Source organism: Elephas maximus, chromosome 12 (genome assembly GCF_024166365.1).
Source record: "Elephas maximus indicus isolate mEleMax1 chromosome 12, mEleMax1 primary haplotype, whole genome shotgun sequence".
Lineage (NCBI taxonomy): Eukaryota > Metazoa > Chordata > Mammalia > Proboscidea > Elephantidae > Elephas > Elephas maximus.
Window position 1 is genome coordinate 69,607,491 of NC_064830.1, and position 16,181 is coordinate 69,623,671.

A 16,181-nucleotide genomic window follows, 5' to 3' on the forward strand; every position below is an offset into this window, starting at 1 on the left:
AAACTGTCTTAACGATTTTCTAAAATCTATCCCATATTCCTCTCTCCCTTCTTAAAGTTTGCAAAGAGCCCAATCAGCCATTGAAAACCCTATAAAGCACAGTTCTACTCTTAACGCACTTGGGGTCACCATGAGTTAGAATCGACTCAACAACAACTGGTTTTTTGGTGAAAGGATGATCTCTCTGCCACAGAACCTACTGATGACAAATGGACCATAACACACAGAAGTTTGCATTTTGTGGTTTTCCTCCACTACCCCAAGCTGCCAAGAGTCCGACCTGGGCCAGGGGCAGCCCCTACCCTGTCCCTCCATTTGCTGCTAAGCTCAGGGTATCTGCCTTGACGATAAATATCTGTATCTGTGGAACATGGCAGTCTGATATTTGCTTATTTTCTCAATTCTGGGCCATATTCCAGATGACTGCAGGTAACTGTCACGTCTCTGAAATTTAAAATTATGGAAAAGAACTGTCTTTAAAAAAAAAAAAAAGTATTGTGGTAAAATACATACCATGAAAATTTGCCATCTTAACCATTTTTAAGTGTAGAATTCAGCATTACGTTCACTATGCTGCGTAACCATCACCACTTTCCATTTTCAACGTTTTTCATCACCCCAAACAAAAACTCAGCGCCCCTTAAGCACTAACTTCCGGTTCTCCCCTCCCCCAGCCCCTGGTAATCACCAATGAGCTTTTGTCTCTGTGCATTTGCCTGTTGTAGGGATTTCATGGAGTCCCTGGGTGATGCCAATGGTTAGTACACTCAGCTGCTAACTGAAAGGCTGGAGGTTTGAGTCTACCCCAGAGGTGCCTCAGAAGAAAGGTCTGGTGACCTATTTCTGAAAAATCAGCCATTGAAAACCCTACGACGCACGGTTCTACTCGGACACACATGGGGTTGCTCTGAATGGGAGTCGGCACCATGGCAACTAGATATTTCATGTAAGTGGGATCATACAATATGTATTCTTTTGTGATTGACTGATTTCACTCAGCGTAACGTTTTAAAGGTTTATCCATGTGGTAGCACGGATAGGGACTTCATCTCTATTTATGGCTGAGTAATATTTCACCGTATGGACGTACCACATTGTTTATCCATTCATCTGCTGATGAACGCTTTGGTGGTTTTCTACCTTTTGGCTATTGTGAATCCTGCAGTGGAAAAGAACACTCTTGCCTTTAGCAAGACTTAAAGATATGATAAGAACAGGGTGGTAAATATTTAGCAGTCCCTGGGTGGTGCAAATCGTTAACAAGCTCTCAGCTGTTAACTGAAAGGTTGGAGGTTTGAGTCCATCCAGAGGTGCCTGCCTTGGAAGAAAGGCCTAGTGATCTATTTATACTTCCCAAAAATCAGCCATTGAAAACCCTATGGAGCAGTTCTACTCTGACACACGTGGGGTTGCCATGAGTCGGGGTCGACTCCATGGCAACTGGCTTTAAGGCCTGTTCACACAATCCAGCCCGTAATGACTCATGCCTTCCTGTTGCCCTAACTGCTTCCTGTCTGCGAGTTAGAGTCTATTTCCCTAAGCGGACTCAATCACTCCTCCAAGGGAAGGGCTGTGTTCTACATCTCTCCGGAACCCCCACAGGACCTGGGAAAAAGGGGCACGCAGACTGCGTCCTCCGGGAGCTGAGCTTTTGTGCGCCATACACGACAAGGCTCTTTAGAACTGTACATTTTTTAAATAAGGGAGAAGAAACAAATCTTTCTTACAAAAGAATTCCAAATAAAATATGCAGATACTCTCCTAGTTCCAGGAGGTGAAACTTATCTTTCCCACCTGCACCTTCCCCAAGTGTGGGCTGGACATAGCGACTCACTTTCAAAGAACAGAGTTTATGGAAAGGGAAAAGGAGTAGCTTTACAGTGGAGATACCTGGCAGATATCACCTTAACCTAGTGATGAAGGTCACGATCACCAGTGCTGACGTGGACACCATGTACTTCCTGATATGAAATAATGAGGACACTTCTCTGTGGTACTCTTCTCTCAAGCCCATTGTTGTTAGGTGCCATTGAGTTGATTTTTGACTCATAACCACCCAGTGAAAGAGAAGAGCTTCCCCACAGGGTTTTCCTGGCTGTAATCTCTACAGAAGATAGCCAGGCCTTTCTTCCGCAAAGCCTCTAGGTGGATTCAATCCACCAACCTTTGAATTGGCAGCCAATTGCAGTCCTCTTGCGCCATCCAGATTGCTTCCAAAAACCCACAACCCCAGTCAAATCAAGAGAAACCACTACTCATCTGAAAGCTTGTCATACTGTGGTGGTTTGCATGTTGTTGTGATGCTGGAAGCTATGCCACCGGTATTTCAAAAACCAGTAGGGTCACCCATGGTAGATAGGTTTCAGTGGAGCTTCCAAACTAAGACAAACTAGGAAGAAAGGACTGGCAATCTACTTCTGAAAACTAGCCACTTTGGATCACAACAGAACATTCCCCAATATAGTACTAGAAGGTGAGCCTCCCTGGCTAGAAGGCATTCAAACATACCAATGATCATGAAGATGCTGCAGAACTGGGCTATGTTTCCTTCTGTTCTACATAAGGCTGCCATGCATTGGAGCCAACTTGATGGCAAATAACAATGATAATCATGATAAAACATCAGACAAACCCAACTTGAGGGACATTCTACAAAAGACCTGACCAGTACTCCTCAAAACTGTGATGGTCATGGAATATAAGGTGGAGAAAATGTCACAGACCAGAGGTGGCCAGGGAGACTTGACAACTAAATGCAATCTGGTACCCAGAAAGGGGACAGTAATGGAAAAATCGATGAAACACAAGTAAAATGTGGAGTTCATAGTAACGGACGAATGTCAGTTTCCGAGTTGTGAAAAACGTACCCCCGTGACGTAAGACCTAACAACGGGGTAAACTAAGTGAGGGGTACACAGGAAGTCTCTGTACTAACTCTCCAACTTTTCCATGGGGCTTTGAAAGAAGGGGAAAGGGGAAACATTAGGGCTTCTAATGTTTCTATTTGGGAAGGTGATAAAAAGGAAGAGAAACACCCCAGCACTTCAGCAAAAGGGCGGGCTGTAAAGGAACCTCTAAATCTCCTCCCAGCTGAGTGTGTACTCAAGTCTGTCTGCAAATCACACCTCCTCCCTTAAGTCATAGGTTTCAAAACTCCCACCAAGTCATTTTAACCACATGTGGGTGGTAAACTCTTCTAAAAATACACCCTGATGCTGCTGTGTTTTCTAGACTTAGGTATCAGATCAACACATGAAAGGGCATGCTCTCCAGAAAAAAGATAAAGCAGCTTTTTAAACCACCAACATAATCCTCCAAGATCAATTCTTCCAGAAAGAAAAAGAAAACTATCCAAGTCCACGCCATCCCACCCGCCCCCCGCCCCCCCCCCCCCCCGCCCCGAACCAAACCCAGCCCCAGAAAAGAATCACTGAGCAGGGTCTCCATGAATATATATCTCACAGAAATGACCCCAGGAAAAAAAAAAAGGAATTCTTTAAGCAAAAGAAGCCCATCAGAAGTAAACTGCCAGGTCCAGGAAAATAGCTAAGTTTGTAAACAAGATGGGAAACCAGCTGGGAGAACCAGAAAGATCTGGGCTTTTTATGTCTCTGGAGAAAAAACATTCTTTAAAATAAAATAAATACACAAACAAAGTAAAATGTGACTACAACAAACCCTAAGGAACTCCCCAGATTGAACAACTGTTAAATCAAATATTGTCTAAGTTTTTTAAACTAAGGGCCACTGGCTGGTGATTTTTAAAATTCAAAGATCTTACAATGGTGCGTTTGTCGTCATGGAATTTAACCAGCATTTGGTTACAGAAAATGCCCAAAGTGAATGGTGTGTCTATAAGCTTAAATTAATAAGGAAGAAGGATTTAGAACAAAAAAGGGCAACTAGGATCTCCAGGCCTCCGGGGAAAAGGAAGTGAGAGAGTATTCTTCATTTCTTAGGCTATTTGGCCCCAACGAATTCAAACTCAGTATAACTCAGAAACAGTATTTCAGAGAAATGTTTTCAAATTGCATCTTCCAACTTCAGCCTGTTTTTCAAGGGTGATACGTTTCCCAAATCAGAGGTAAAGTTACCACAATCTGAAAGCCAGCTTTGAATATGGCCTAACTACATATTACAGTGATTTGTGGAAGGGAAAATGCTTCCACAGGGAATGAGGCTGGTCCCCCAGCATCAGTGAGCAACTTCCCCATGAATTCCTGGTGAAATCGCATCCCCAAGTTTCCACACGAATGATGGTTTTTGATGAAACAGCCTAACGCGAATATTAAAAGGACTGCATCAAGATACAAAATGGTAACATACCCTGGTTACAACTTCATAAAAATGGGCACAATGACAACAGACCGCAGCCGCCAAATAAGGACATCCAGTGCTAGTTGTTTCATTCCTATAGTGAGAATACGCCAGATTTTGTTCTTTATTGTCCTGACTTTCTGTAATACTGGTTTTGTTTTATAACTTTTTAAAACAGCAGTGAATAACCTAACCAGACTCAAGATCAAGGCAAGTCAGCACTAAATTCTTCAAAAACTTTTCAGTTTAGAGTGCCCCTGAGGAACACTGTCAAGTCGCAGTTCATTTTTTTTTTCCAAATTTTATTTATTTTGTTGTTGAGAATACTCACAGCAAAACATATAGCAATTCAACAGTTTCTACGTGTACAATTCAGTGACACTGATGACATTCTTCACGTTGTGCAACCATTCTTACCCCACTTTTCTGAGTTATTCTTCCCTCGTGAACATAAACTCACTGCCCCTAAGGTTTCTATCTTAATCTGTCGAGTTGCTGTTGCCAATTTGATTCCATATAGATTGTTCTTAAAAGAGCATAATGCACAAGACAGACCTTTTTAAATAAAAAAGCTAAACTACTGTTCAGTTTCAAGATGACTTCAGGGATATTTCTTGCCTTAAGGTTTAAAGATTATCTCGGGTAATAGTTTCAGGGGTTCATCTATCCTCTACGGCTTCAGAAAGGCTGGAGTCCATGAAAATTTGAAATTCTTTTCTGCATCTCCCCCCTTTTGATCAGGATTCTTCCATGGAATCTTTGATCAAAATGTTCAATAATGGTAGCTGGGCATCATGCAGTTTTTCTGGGCTCATGGCAAAGGAGGCGGTTGTTTGTGGAGGCACTTAGCCACACAGTCCATTTCCTCCTCCTATTCCTGACTCTCCTTTTCCTCTGTTGCTCCAGGTCAGTACAGACCAACTGTTGCCCCTTGGATGGATGGCAGCTCACAAGCTTTTAAGACCCCAGGCACTACGCAATGAACTAGGAGGTATAACAGAAGCACTAAACACGCTATTAGGGATGTCCCATGAAACCATGACCCTAAACCTCCAAACCAAGGAACCAAATCCCATGAGGCATTTGGTTGTACATAATAAGCAGCCTCAGCAGCTGCTCTTTTTTTTTTTTTGTCATTGTTGTAAATCACACAACTTCTGCCAATTTAACTTTTAAGAGGTGTACAACTTATTGACACCGATTACAATAATTAGCTGTGCAACTCTACCCTTAATCAATGCAACTTTTCCATCACTGTTAACCTTCCTTTTCTCCCTCCCTCCTGCCCCTGATAACGACTAATAAACTTTGACCTTTTCTTGTCTTTTTACATAAGCGAGGTCATACAATATTTGTCCTTTTGCAATTGGCTTATTTCACTCAGCATAATGTCTTAAATCTCCATTCATACTGTCGCGTATTATCAAGGCTTCACTTCTCCTACTGGCTGAGTAGTATTCAGTTGTATGTACGGACCCCACTTTGTTTATCCATTCTTCTGCTGACAGACATTTAGGTTGTTTCCACCTTTTGGCTATTGTAAACAGTGCTGCAAGGAACACTGGCGTACACGTCTCTCTGGAGTCTTTGCATTCAAGTCTTTGGGTCATGGGTCATACGGTAGTTCTATTTTTAGTTTTTTGAGGAACTGCCACACTGTTCTCCACAATGACTACACCATTTTGCATTCCCACCAACAAGGGATAACAGTTCCAATTTCCCCCACATCCTTGTCAACATTTGTTATTAGCCATCCTAGAGGTAGTGAAATAGTTATCTCATTGAGATTTTGATTTGCATCTCTCAGTTCAAATCCACCAGGCGCTCCTTGGAAACCCTATGGGGCAGTTCTACGCTGTCCTATAGGGTCACTCTGAGTTGGAATCGACTTGACAGCAAAAGGTTTGGTGTTTTTGGTTTTGGATGGCTAATGATGCTGAGCATCTTTTCATACGTTTGTTGGCCATTTGAGTGTCCTCTTTGGTGAAATGTGTACTCAAGTCCTTTGTCCATTTTCTAACTGGGTCATCTTTTCATTAAGTTGTTGAAGTTTTATACATATTTTGGTTATTAGACCCTTGTTGGATATATAGTTTTTGAAAATATTTTCCCAGTAGGTAGCTTACCTTTTCCCTTTTTTTGGTAAAATCTTCTGATAAACCAAAGTTTTTAATTTTTATGAGGTCCCATTTATTTATTTTGTCTTCTGCTGTTTGTGCTTTTGTTACTATATTAGATAATCCATTGTTCAAAGCTAGGCCTGACAGCATTGCCCCTGCTTGGTCTTCTAAGAATTTTATGGTTTTAGTTTGCACATTGAGGTCCTTAATCCATTCTGAGTTTGTTTTTGTAGATGGTGTGAGGCATGGATCCTGTTTCATTTTTCTGCATGTGGAAATCCAACTTTCCCAGCACCATTTATTGAAGAGACTCTTCTTTCTCCCACTGAATGGACTTAGTTCCCTCTTCAAAAATCATTTGATCAGAGACGTGTGGGTTTATTTCTGGACTCTCAATTCATTCCATTGGTCTAAGTGCCTATTGTTATACTAAAAACTAGTACCAGGCTGTTTTAATTACTGTAGCTATAAAACCAAAACCAAACCCGTTATCATTGAGTTGATTCCGACTCATAGCCACCCTATAGGACAGAGCAGAACTGCCCCACAGGGTTTCCAAGGAGCAGCTGGTGGATTCAAACTGCTGACCTTTTGGTTAGCAGCCAAATGTTGAACCACTTACGCCACCGGGGCTTCTGATAGCTATGTAGTATGTCTGAAAATCAGCAAGTGTGAGCCCTCCTACTGTGTTCTTCTCCTTCAACATTATTTTAGTTATTCAGGGCCTCTTGCCATTCCATATACAGTTCAGGACTGGTTTTTCTATTTCTATAAAAAGGCAGTTGGAATTTTGATCAGGATTCCACTGAATCTATAGATTACTTTGGGTAGTATTGACATCTTAACAATATTAAGTCACCCAGTCCATAAACGTGGAACATCTTTCCATTTACTTAAGTCTTCTTTAATCTCTTTCAGCAGTGTTTTATAGTTTTCATTGTATAAGCCCTTCACGCCCCTGGTTAGATTTATTCCTAGTTATTTTATTCTCTTAGATACTACTGTAAATTGTTTCTCTAATTCCCCTTTCAAGTTTCTCATTGCTGTGTATAGAAACCCAACTGATTTTTGTTTGTTGACCTTGTACCCTGCAACTTTGCTAAATTCTTCTATTAGTTCCAGAAGTTTTCTGGTAAACTCTTTACGATTTTCTATATATAGGATCATATCAGAACACTGTCAATTCTAAAGCTCCCAGAGCTAAGTAGATTAAATTCTCCATCATTACTTTCTCTGAAGTTAAGACCAATAAACAAAAAAGTGTCTCAGGCCAAGAATCCGGAGGAATTAACTCCCTACCTGCTAAGAGGTGAACAGGTGACACTAATACCCTCTATGATATGATATTTCCTTTCTTCTGTCCATGACTTTGTTCTTAGCTGCTGTTGAGTCGGCCCCCAACTCGTGGCAGCCCGAGGCACAAAAGGAGTGTACTGTTGTGATCCATACAGTTTTCACTGGGTGATTTTCAGAACTAGATCACCAGACCCTTCTTCCTAGCCAGTCTTAGTCTGGAAGCTCCGCTGAAACCTGTTCAGCATCACAGCAACACACAAGCCTCCACTGACAGGCCTGTGGTAGCTGAGCATCAGGTGTACTGGCCAAGAATCAAACTTAGGTCTCCCACAGAGCAGGTAAGAATTCTACCACTGAATCACGACTGCCCTCAAACAACAAAATTCCAGCTCTTCTAATGACATAACTTGCAGCCAAAAGTCATCTTTATTAGCTATAAAAGCGTTATCAAGTTTTCCCAGAGTGTCAATGCAGCTCAAACAATAAGATGAAATTGTGAAAACTCAAGGAAGTGCCATAAAATCTCATGTAACAATTCCAAGGTAAGTAAACAATCTAGTTCAGTGCAGCCCATGACCAAATGGGCTCTAGAGGCATCAAACACACACGTGTACTAAAGAAAGTATTCAAGAGATCTATTTACCAGACAAGACAGGTTACCTCACCCACTGGGCTACTTTCCTTGCTGTAAAAGCAAATGCAAACACAGGACAAGTCACAATGCCCAGTCTAGGACTTCCTTTTGTGGAGTGTGGATTCTTTTTTCACACTCACTGTAACTCTGGGGAAAGGCATCTTCAGGGGGAGAATTTTAAGCCCTTAATGGACCCCAGCTCAATATCAAAGTGGCATTATATGTACATCCAATCAGTGGGGATGGTTAATGGCCTCTGCAAAGCGTGTACTATTTATCTTCTTGAAAATTAACTTAGGCTAGAAATGTCTTCTGGAATCTTTCCCTTCAGTGGGTTCCCTTTCACTGTCCTCAACCTTGGGCTTGTCTGTGCCTCCTCTGCAGTTCTGCTGAGACCCTTCTGCTTATTTGGGAGGCTGCCGACAATGTCTACATGTCCCTTCTGCCAGATGTGCTCCAGCATCAGATTTCCACGAAATCTTCCCTGATCAACCTGGCCCATGCTCTTAAGTCCCTTCTTCCACTCCTCTCAAACCCTTTGCGTAATTATAAGAGCATTACTGAGCAACAGCCCTGGCTTTTTTGCACCTGTGTGTATTTCCACTTTCACCCAAAACGTAAGCCCCTCAGGACCAGGAGCCATTTCCTCTGTGTCCTTTATAAAAAAGCAATGCTGTACTTCCCCACAGCCAGCCCATAAAAGGAACAAAGGGAAATTTGTTAACCAAAGACAGTGAATTACTTCAATCTAGTATTTTAGAGACTTAATTGATCCTATTTTAGACCAATCACCCAGTCATTTAATCTACAAAAACATTACAACAAGGATACATTTTCAAATGAGAATAAAAGCATCTATTATTAACGCCTTAAAGTAACAGGAAAGAGGGAAGACGGGCCTCTCCCACTGAAGCTCTAAGATAAGCCTTTCTTAGAGAGTTTGGTGCACATTTAGATCCCAGAGCGAGGGCTTGCTGAGTGGAAAGCCAAGTGCGGCATGGGTGTTATTCAACACCAGGTAGAACAAGTCATACACCCTCTGGATCCTGACGCAACCGTAACACTGAGCTCTATGGCAGAGTCCCAGAAACCAGCCTGTGCCTCTCTTTACACAGACAGGTTAAAAAACGAAAACAAAAAACCAAACCCATTGCCGTGGAGTTGGTTCCAACTCAGAGGGACCCTACAGGACAGAGTAGAACTGCCCCACAGACTTTCCAAGGAGCGCCTAGCAGATTCAAACTGCCGAAGCTTTGGTTAGCAGCAGCAGCACATAACCATTGCCACCACAGCCAGGTAAGTCCTACTGTAAAATAGCCACTCTGCAAAGGTGGGGGAAGGAAGGCAGGTGAGGCAGTCAAGCACACACTAATGCACATTGTGAGTTCCAAAAAGGGCCTCGAGGGAGCTGAGGCAGCCCAACCCAGGGTTCCAGGTAGTTCTTGCCCCAGCCCCAGCTCACTGAGGCCAGGGAAGGAATTTACCCCTTTGGGAAGACTGGTGGAAGTGTTATCCTGGGAGAGCTAGGCTGGGAAGGCTCTGTGGCTTCCAGAAACTGGATTTCCCAACGGCCAAAGTTCAGTCCAACCCGCAATGACATCAGCCCCACTATCCGGAAGCACGCAACCAGCTGGCCTGCCTGGGTCTTTCAGAGCGCATCTACTTCCCCCATCAACTCCTCTGCCTGACCCCGAACAAGAGCTGCGGTCAGAACAGCGGCCTCACCGCCCATACCCATCTGGAACCAGATCGGAGGAGGGCACTTGTCCACCTCCTTCTCCGGTTACGCGGCCTGTTCCTAGCTGGTCCCACCAGCATCCACTCTGCACGGGCCATGGACCCGGCCTGGGCCAGCCCGGGGGCCACCCCCAAAAGCCAACCCCTGAGCTCCCGAAGCACCCGCCCACCTTATCCATTAGGGAAGGGGGACTAGACCACAATGTGCTGTGCCCCGGATTTTCACCTCTGGCACTTCCCAACCCCGCCCCCCCCAACCCACGGGTGTCCACAGAGGCACCCATCGAGGACGATCCCGGCCCTTCCATGGAACCCCCAGGGGCAGGGGTGAAATCTTGGACGCCCCGGCTCCTCGAAGCAGAGTTTCTGGGAACAGCGTCCGGAAATTGGGGCTTTGTTTTTGAATCCCCGTGTGATGATTCCGGGGAATCTCAACTTTGAAATCTGCAGCCACTAGAGGGAACGGCGACTTTCCTGAAAAGTCCCCCCTCTCCGGAGAGGCCCCGCAGGCAGGGAGGTTCAGGCTGGGCGCCCCGCCACGCGCAGCCTGCCGCGATTGACCACTCTGGGGCGCAGGCTAGTAATCCCCCACCTGTAGCGCGGCCCGGCCCGGCGACCGGAAACGAGAACCTGCCCCCAGCCGCCCCGCGGACGGTTCTGCCGCGACCCCAACGCCCTCCACCCGTAGGGATCCCGGGACCCGCCGGGCTACCCCCCCCCCCACCTCCGGGAGCCCCGCGCCGCCACCACCGACGTCCTGGCCTCAACAGGGCACGGTGGCCGGGGACCCCGGTCCTCGCCGCCCCAGAGCCCAGGCGGGCGCCCCCGGCCCCCGCCCGGGAAGTCCATTCGTGCCCACCTCGGCCGCCGCGCCCCCACTAGCGCGCCACACTCACCGCCGCCCGCGCCGCGAGTCGAGTCAGGAGGTCTGAGCTGGCCGCGCAGGCGGCGGCGGGACGGCACCGGGGAGGAGGGCCGCGCGGCGGGGCGGGGGCTGGGCCGGCCGGGGCGGGGCGCTGCCGGGGCTTCCGGCTCCTGGCCGCCCCCGCGCGCGGCCGCCTGGCCGCCCGGCCGCCGGGCGCTCGTGCCGGCTGCTCAGTGCGCCTGTCGGCGACCACCGAAGCTTCGGCTTCTCCCCTTTCCCTCCACCCCTCCGGTCGCCCGTTGCCCCTTGAACTCCTCCAAGTCACACCCCAGACCCTTGGCGCTGACCTCGGAGCACCCCACTTGCCCCATCTAGCGGTTCCCGTTTCGGATCGGCCCCTGCACGTCCAGTCCCGCCCTGTGCCGCGGACGGCCCTGAACCTCTCCTGATTTTTCGCCCCCTGCTCTCCCCACTTCCTGGAGGGCCCCCCATCTCCGGCATTCCTTTGCCTTCCCCACCATCATACCCCGCGGACCACCAACCACGAGTCCGAGTCCCAGATTCCAAGCTGAGGCGCTCCCTGCCCTCTGGAGGTGGCCGTTCTCTCCGTAAATTCAGAGGCACCCGGACAACCCAAGGCACTCCCTCTTTGCCTCAGTTTCCTGTCTGTAAAGTCGGCGTGATAATAGCTGTCTCATAGGGTCTATTGAGAATTAGCTGCGATTATTCCGGTAAAGGAAACCCTGCTACGGCTGCTAACCAAAGGGTCAGCAGTTCGAATCCGCCAGGTGCTCCTTGGAAGCTCTATTGGGCAGTTCTACTCTGACCTGTAGGGTCGCTGTGAGTCGGAATCGACCTGATGGCATTGGGTTTGGTTTGGGGGTTTTATTCCGGTAAGGGTTTAACACAAGTGTTAAAATAGGAGCCCTGGTGGCACAAAGGCTAAGGGCTGGGCTGCTGACCGGTTGGAACCCACCCAGCTGCTCTGCTGGAGAAAAAGCCTGGCGACCTGTAAAGATTACAGCCAAAGAAACCCTATGGGGCAGTTCTACTCTGTTACATGGGGTCTCTATGAGTCGGAATGGACGTCAGGGGCACCCAACAAGTGTTAAACAGAACTTATCAACTGCCTCACTTCTTTGTGTCCCCCTGGGTGGACTATGGCCCCTGGGAGGACATTCTCACTCCATCACAGAAAGCTCGGGAAATCAATACCTCTTGTTTCAACATCCACTCAACCCTCTGCCCTGTCTGATAAGAGCCCATCTGCCTGCTACAGTAATAATAGCCGTCCTATCCCCTAGCGGGCCTCTGTCTGAGAAGTCATTATGGGGCACTAAGGTGCATTTGTGGCTTTGAGAGTACACAGAGTCCTGCAGATGAGTGGAACCCTTGTGTGACCATCCAGAGAAATGCCACTTGAGCAGAGAATCTTCAAGTCCCATATGGACCCACAGACTTGGACGTTAGAGCCCTCTGGCTATCCAAACCCCTGCCTTTACATGAGGACAGTAAAAACATTGAGACTCAGGGAAAGCGACTTGCCCAAGGTCAGACAGCAAGCTGGTGCCAGAACTGTCCCCTCTGCCCCAGCCTAAAGCTTTCACTACCTTCCACCGTGTAGACCCAGCTATAAACAGTGGTGGAAGAATTACTAAATTGTAGGAGAATTTCAAAGTCCTTCCCAGCATGTGGAGTTACCAGGGGGCTGTTTTTAGTGAGGACAACTATATTGCTTTAAAACTATAGAGGAAGCCAGGTTATGCCCAACCTCTGCCATTCTCCATTCTCAGGATACAACCATGGCGGGCAGAAGGACCGATTATCCTGAAATTAAACCGTAATCTACTTTGAACCATCATTGGTGAGATGCAAGCCCTCCAGAGCAAAGTGTTCAAGAAACCACCACCCGTTCCCATCGAGTCAATTCTGACTCATAGCAACCCACCGATACCCTGGTGGTGTAGTGGTTAAGTGCTATAGCTGCTAACCAAAAGGTCAGCAGTTTAAGTCCACCAGGTGCTCCTTGGAAACCCTGTGGGGCAGTCCTACCCTGTCCTCTAGGGTTGCTATGAGTTCACAAAACAGTCCTACAAATTCTGAGAATCCCCCTAACTTATTCTTTCTCTTTTTAATTCTGCAGAGGGAAACGCAGCCACGAACCTGAATTTTCTTTTGTCTTTTACTGAATGCTACATTTTCATTCATTTTTCTCCCCTAACTACTGAGCCACAACAGGAGCTGGCTTTGTTTTTTCACCTGTCTTAAACACTTATCGTGGCTGCGAGCTCGTGATTATTTACAGGAAGAGCTGTAAAACTGTAACTCTTTTTTTTAATCTCCCCAAAACCACAGAAGCTGAATTTCCAACCCAAGGCTTCTACACAAGGCTTAAGTAAAGAAGCCACAAGACCATCTCAGTAGATGCAGAAAAGCATTTCACAAAATCCAACACCCTTTCAGGATAAAAACTCTCAGCAAACTAGAAATAAAAGGAAACTTCCTTGACCTGATAAAAGCATTTATGAAAACCCAACGGCTAACATCATACTGAAATGGTGAAAGACTGAAAGCTTTTTCCCTAAGATCAGGAGCAAGACAAGGATATCCGCTTTGTCCACTTCTATTCAATGCTGTACTAGAGGTTGTAGGCAAGGCAATTAGGCAAGAAAAGGAAATAAATGGCATCCAGATTAGAAACAAAACTGTAAATCTTCATGAGTTTGGATTAGGTAATGGTTTCTTAACTTCAGCAAAATTAAAAAAAAAAAACCTTTGTGCATAAAAGGACACAGTCAAGAAAGTGAAAAGACAACCCACAGAATGGGAGAAAACCTTTGCAAATCATATATCTGATAAGGGACTTGTATCCAGAATATATAAAGAACTCTGACAACTCAACAACAAAAAGACAAACAACCCAATTAAATAACAGGCAAAGGACTTGAATAGACATTTCTCCAAAGAAGATAGACGCATGGCCAATAAGTACATAAAAAGAGGCTTAAAGTTATTAGGGAAATGCAAATCAAAACCGCAGTGGGATGTCATTTCACACACACTAGGATGGCTGTTTCAAAAAAAAGGAAAGAAAGAAAAATACAAAGAGAAAATAACACGAGTTAGTGAGAATGTGAAGAAACTGGGACCCTCATGCTTTGCCGGTAGAAATGGAAAATAGCGTGGCTGCTGTGACGAACAGTCTGGTAGTTCCTCAAAAAGTTAAACATAAAGTTACCATAAACCAAACCCACTGCTGTTGAGTCGATTCCGACTCATAGCGACCCTATAGGACAGAGTAGAACTGCCCCATAGAGTTTCCAAGGAGCGCCTGGTGGATTCGAACTGCCGACCTCTTGGTTGCAGTCGTAGCACTTAACCACTATGCCACCAGGGTTTCCAAAGTTACCGTAATGCCACCAGGGTTTCCAAAGTTACCATAAAAGGCCCAACAATTCTACTTCTCTGTATATACCCAAGAAAACATGTGATTACATAAAAAATTATACAGGAATGTGCATAGCAGCATTAGTTGTAATAGTCGAAAAAGTGGAAACAACCCAAATGTCCATCAGCTGATGAATGGACAAAATGTGATACAGCCATACACTGGTGTATTATTCAGCCATAAAAAAGAAGTACTAAGACAGGCACGCTACAACGTAGATGAACCTTGAAAGAAGCCAGATGCCAAAGGTCACATACTATGATCCCGTTTCTATGAAATGTCCAGAAAGGGCAGATCCGTAAAGACAAAAAGTAGATTAGTGGTTGCCAGGAGCTAACGGAGAAAATGGGGAGTGACTCTTCATGGGTATGGGGTTTCTTTTTGGTCTGATGAAAATGTTCTGGAAGATGACAGTGGCCATGGCTGCACAAACATTATGAATATACTAAAAAAACCACTGCATTGTACACATTTAAATGGTTAACATAGTGGTTAAGTGCTACGGCTGCTAACCAAAGGGTCGGCAGTTTGAATCCACCAGGCGCTCCTTGGAAACTCTATGGGGCAGTTCTACTCTGTCCTATAGGAATGAGTCGGAATTGACTCGACGGCACTGGGTTTGGTTTTTGGTTTCAAATGGTTAACGTGGTGAATTTTAACCCCCATAGGGTTATGCGGTATGCATGAACGGTCTCTTTTCCCACTGAAGACTTTGCAGCTCGGTGCTTATCTGACAGGTGGTCGGAACGGGGTCTGGGAAATGGACATGCTGTATGCCGATACCCCTGGAATCACACAGGCTAGACAGAAAGAGAGATAAATCTCTTCCTCTGGGTCTCTTCGGAAACTTCAGAAATGACAGCAGCCGGGGGGAAAACAAGTTGCTTAAAAGAGTGCAGAATATGATCCCTTTTTGTTAAAACCCATGCAAGCACCTGGAAGAAAGTTTTCAAACTTTTTCAAGGATGAAGAATGCTATAAATAGTTGTCTTGAGTGATGGGAATTAGGTTTTTGTTTTGTTTTTCTCTCTCTCTCTCATTTTCTAATGTTTCAAGAACAAACATAAATTGTTTGTATTAAAAATCTGATTGGTGGAACCCTCATCCATCGCTGGTACTTTCGCAGTGGAAAACAGTTTTGGGGGTCCTCAAAAAGTTAAACATAGAACTACCATAAAAAAAAAAACATGAACTACCATATGATCCAGGAATTCCACTCCTAGGTATATACCTAAAAGAACTGAAAGCAAGAACGCAAACCGAAACTTGTACACGAATGTTCACAATAGCCAAAAGGCAGAAACAACCCACTGTCCATCAACAGATGAGTGGATAAACAAAATGTGGTATGTCCACACCAAACTCAGTGCCATCGAGTCGATTCGTACTCTTGAAAATATTATGTTGAGTGAAATTAAAAAAAAAAAAAAAAAATCCATGCCGTCGAGTCGACTCTGATTCATAGCAGCCCTGTAGGACAGAGTAGAACTGCCCCATAGGGTTTCCAAGGAGCAGCTGGTGGATTTGAACTGCCGACCTTTTGGTTAGCAGCTGATCCCACTTGTGTGAACTATCTAGAATAGGCAAATGTATAGGGACATACCAGAGGTGGCAGGGAGGGGTAAAAGAAGGAATCATCGCCTGGGGGCACTGAGCTTCTGCTAAAGGTGATAGGAAAATTTGGAAATAGCCGTGATAGTTGCAGAACATGATAAAAGTAATTAATATTACTAAATTGTACATATGAAAACATTGAAATGGTGA

The 16,181-nt window shown here is 45.4% G+C and overlaps 1 protein-coding gene across 2 annotated transcripts in view; it reads right to left on the reverse strand.

Moving 5' to 3' along the window:
- The window catches only part of LITAF (lipopolysaccharide induced TNF factor), a 34,546-nt gene extending 23,452 nt beyond the window's left edge, over positions 1-11,094 (reverse strand). Inside the window, exon 1 of one of the 2 annotated variants that reach the window (XM_049903308.1) lies at positions 11,001-11,094. The gene's annotated coding sequence lies outside the window, so the exon portion shown is untranslated. The other variant, XM_049903309.1, reaches the window with a different exon arrangement.
- Between the last annotated feature and the right edge of the window lie 5,087 nt (positions 11,095-16,181).